We start from the raw sequence: 4,689 nt of genomic DNA, 5'->3' as shown, positions 1-4,689 counted from the left end.
GTAATGATGTACATGTTTAGAAGTTGACCTAGCCAAGAGCGGCCAGACAGAGATTTGTTCATATGCCATGCTTCAAGCCATTTTTGTAGCCGGGATAGAACTCTGATTTAATTTTGTTAACCGCTCTATTATGGTTTTTGTACAATGTAATATTGTAAACAATAAATATTTATATATATATATATATATATATATACATATATATATATATATATATATATATATATATATATATATATATATATATGTACAGAGTTTGAGAAAGTACAAAGTTTGATTTCTTTTCAAAGCATATTATGTATTTTTTAATTCAAACCATAATGTTTAAGTGTATATAAAAAGGGTAGCATCCCTAACTTAATGGTGGTGATCCGATTAGATTCTGCTGTTAGGTTGTGGGGCGTTACATTTTGTGGTATCAGAGCGTAGGTTTCAAATCATTTCTGAAGACAGAAGAAGGCATATGATAATACTTTGGCTGGGCCTAACTCTTTTCTTATTTACCTATGTGTTTGATTTATATGTTGCATAGCAAATATCCAGAATTGTTCGGTACGTCAAATTTCGAGGGCGAAATTTTATAAGGAAGGAAGAATTGTTGTAGCACCCTCAATAATACAATAAGAACTTTCATAAAGAGATTTTGAAAGACGGACTTGTTAAAAATTTTGGATCCATTTTTATACTTTCAAAAATCTTCATTTAATCAAGTTAAAGCAAGCAGTTTAGTTAAAACATGGGAGAAACTTTTAAAATCCTCTAATTAAGAAAGTCCTTTAGAGAATTCATAGGGAAAGCTTATTTAAGTTCTTAGCCCATAACTAGCATAAGATTTTCATAAGAGTGCATTATAACCATAAATGGGGTTTAGAAAACGATTGTAATGCAGCGGAAAAGAAATAACTATATTTCTAAATACCCCCGTTTAATAGACTGGATTCCAATCAGAGTACAAAATAAAATCATACTATGTCGATTAGTTTTTTGATAAAACGTTGCGTATAAAATCTGAGTAAAATAATCTAAGCACCAAAGCTCGTGATTCCTCGAACTCCACTCCACCGACCTCCTAAATAGCTTGGAGAACCTGAAAAGATAATTTGCATAAAAGCATGAGCCCAAACACTGGCTCAGTAAGGACATTAGTCTTAGTCTGACGAATTCACGCCTCTCTCATCGTATCACTCACGACCTATGGGAGTCCTAAAGTATTCGTCTATGTGTTTTTCGAACTAATTATACTATATCTATTTATCATCATAAATCATGAAATACAAACACTTCACACATATTCAAGCACATAATTACAAATACACGCACATAATATATTATTCTTGAAATCGAGAGCATTATAACAAAAATATGGTTTTGTTTCAAAAACTACTTGAAAATCATTATGGGAATCATTATTGTAAATAAAATCATAAAATACTTGGGAATCCGTTTTAGACATAAAGTCCCTTTAAACGAAGTTCCCCTTTTTGAAAAGCAAAATTTCTTTTAAAATCTTTTAAAAATCATTTTTCTTCCAAGACAATTTTTTTTTTTTTTATGCGTAGATGCGTATGACGGGATCCCTATCAAAACCCTAACGTAAGCATCGAGAATAGACGTTTTTCAGAGCCCGGTCTTCGGTGAGAGCTACCCACCCTACACTCTATAGTAACTTGTCGTTTTGGGATACCGGCCCGCCGTATCCCGTGTCTATTCATCGGTAGTTACGTTACAGTTTCGACTCTTCTATACTAGACCGTGCGATACCAATTAATGACTCGAAGAATGCACATAATTTGAAGATCTTAATACACCATTCAAATAAACAGTAATAATTTCAAGTATGTCATTCACATAATTCGAAGGAGTTAAATCACATAACTTGATAATCAAACCATACAATTCGGAAGCAAATTCCGGAACAATAGTAAGCACATATAGATCAAACATTAGTAATAAAAACACATATACTTTTACACGTATATACACATAGGTACTTATATATATATATATATATATATATATATATATATATATATATATATATATATATATATATATATATATATATATATATATATATATACACGTATATACTCTAATTTATAACTATGGGCTATAAGTTTCCTCAACCCGAAGGGAGTACGCCTATAACATCATAGGTCTAAACTATCGATTTACATATACATATACTTTTATATATACATACTTATACCTCATAAGAGTAAAACACATTATTCAAATAATCATCATGAATTTCAATATTTCACATAATACCTATTCAACGGACTATAGAAAATCAAATCTAGTATAAGTACCAGCACATAGAAAGTTTCAAGAACAACTTATAGTTCTAAATATACTAGTCTTTGTATCTTACCTATAACTACTCTAATAATGGTTCTCTAGATGTAACATCATAATCTATATTCATTACCATATTAAGTCATGTCTCAAGAGATTAAATCATGCTCACAAAGGACCCTTTAATTCAAAGAAATTCGTTTTTAGGAAAATCGGACAGTTTTGACACCTTAACTTTGAAAATACATTTCTCTTAAACCATAACTACAACAATTCTGAAACTTTAACCACATACTCCTGTATGAGTGAAAAACACCCATTTAAAACAGTGTTCTGAAAACATTAGTTCATTAGAAGAATAAGTAAAATAGTACCGTGGTATGATCACACTTTCAGAAACAGAACCAGTCACTTTGAAAATACCTAATAAATCATCCTTTGGTTAAAACACTTTAAACTTTTGCAGAAAACTGGTTTTATAAGGTATAATTATATTCCAAGTGGAATCAAGGAAATCAAACTAAGAAAACATCGATTTTAAAAGTAAATCCTCAGTTGACTCAAAAAATGTGCAGGTTTAGTAAATAATTCATATCTTAATCATCTGAAATCCGATTGATGATTAAAATATATGAAATTAAAGAGAACAGAAAGATCTAGTTACCCACGAAATTCCGTAATTTTAAGAAACCAGGGCATCTGTGAAACATGCAGTAAACTCCGAGACTGGAAACCTAAAAAATACATTAGTGATCTATATCTACATCTTTGATAAAAAACAGATCTGGCAGTTTAGGCACTATAAATTCATAAATTCATATCTCCTAAACCGTAGATCCAAAGCTGATGACATTTGGAAAACATGTTCATATCTAAGTCTAGTTTATAGGGTTAAAACAGTTTATGAAGAAACGTATCTATGTAAGAGATATAATCAATTTAGTGCAGTAACATAAGCAGAAATTCAGAACAGATCCACTAACTTTAAAAATATCAAATAATTCATCGCTTATTCCAAAAGTTACCAAATTTTGTAGAATATTAGTTTCATAAGTACATAATTATATGCGAGTGAAATCACTTCAATAAGAGTAGTATAAGAAAGCTTGTTAACACATAATTCGTGGATGACTCCGAAACTATGCAGATTCAGAAAACGATTCATAACTCACTCAATACAAATCCGATTTATGCACAATTTACATCCACATGAAGCTAACCGAAAGCTCTAGACTAACACCAAATTTTATAATTTTATCTTAGGGATTACCCGATGAGACATGCAATACAATCAGAAGCAACGAAACTGAAATTCAAGTAGTGTTCATCAAGAACTTTATCTTCTAAAGCCCAAACATATAATTCATTAAAACCCATATAATTTATATTAATTAGGTTATTTTTTCAGTAAAGACCAAGGTCCTTACCCAAGAGCATGAAATCGAAGATGAAGGAGTAAGAAAACCAAAGGCTCGGTGGATTTTCGGCGGGTTTGGCTTGGATGTTCTTGGATGGCTTTGGGGCTGAGTTTGTAGGATGTGAAGGGGCTGTTTCTTGAAGATTTTTAGCAGAATTGAAGAAGAGGGAGTTTCTCTTGGAGAGGAATTGAAGAGAGGAAGGAGAGAGGGGCTTTGATGGGGTGATGGAAGAAGAGAATTCTTCTTTGGGGTTGTTTTTGATCGATGGAGAGGGAGAGGAGAGGGCCTTTTGGCTGATGTTTTGGTGTGAAGAGAATGTAACGATGAGGGGTTTATTTATAGGGGAGATGAGGCCCTTATTTGCAATATAAAAGACATTGGGGTTTTATTGGAAAATTGGGAGAACATACCTTGGGGGCTTCTTAGCAATATATAAGAGAAGAGGGGATTCTTTAATAATTAATAAACTTAGGGAGTAATTCACTATCCCTTACACACAACACACGGCCAATACACACACACTAAAGTATATAATTCATATAAATGAAATAGGATACCAATTAAACTATAACGAAAACTAATTTCACATCATCTCAATCCTAGATTAATTATCAATTAATGCACATCATTAAAATCCATGGACTAAAGCACATAATTCATTTAATCACATAATAATAATTATTATAAACATTTGAACGAGCAACCACATTATAACATCTAGTAATCATCAATATTATAAACACTTATGAAGCACTTAATCAGATAATTACTAATCATAGATTAGATTAATTAAACAATGGGCGCATATAAGTTATTTAATTCAATTAAGATGCATAATACATTATAATTCACCTAATTCATGTAAATAGAATAACATGGTCACATACATTACTTAAAGTCACGCAAACATTTCGGATACATATAATTATTAATTAATTCATGAATTGCATATAATATATTCTATGTATTATGA

General features: G+C 31.1%; 1 long non-coding RNA gene across 1 annotated transcript; it reads right to left on the bottom strand.

The window, feature by feature from the left end:
* Window positions 1-716: 716 nt before the first annotated feature.
* On the bottom strand, window positions 717-4,439 carry LOC148772265 (uncharacterized). The gene is made up of 2 exons (XR_016034911.1): window positions 3,726-4,439; window positions 717-1,087 (listed from the first exon to the last, which is right to left on the bottom strand). It is a non-coding gene; the product is annotated as an uncharacterized LOC148772265 (long non-coding RNA).
* Window positions 4,440-4,689: the final 250 nt, after the last annotated feature.

The sequence above is a fragment of the Erythranthe guttata genome, chromosome 2 (assembly GCF_056151865.1).
Source record: "Erythranthe guttata isolate IM_541 chromosome 2, IM_541, whole genome shotgun sequence".
NCBI lineage: Eukaryota > Viridiplantae > Streptophyta > Magnoliopsida > Lamiales > Phrymaceae > Erythranthe > Erythranthe guttata.
The sequence above is the reverse complement of the archived record's forward strand: the minus strand, read 5'-3'. Positions and strand labels throughout refer to the sequence as shown.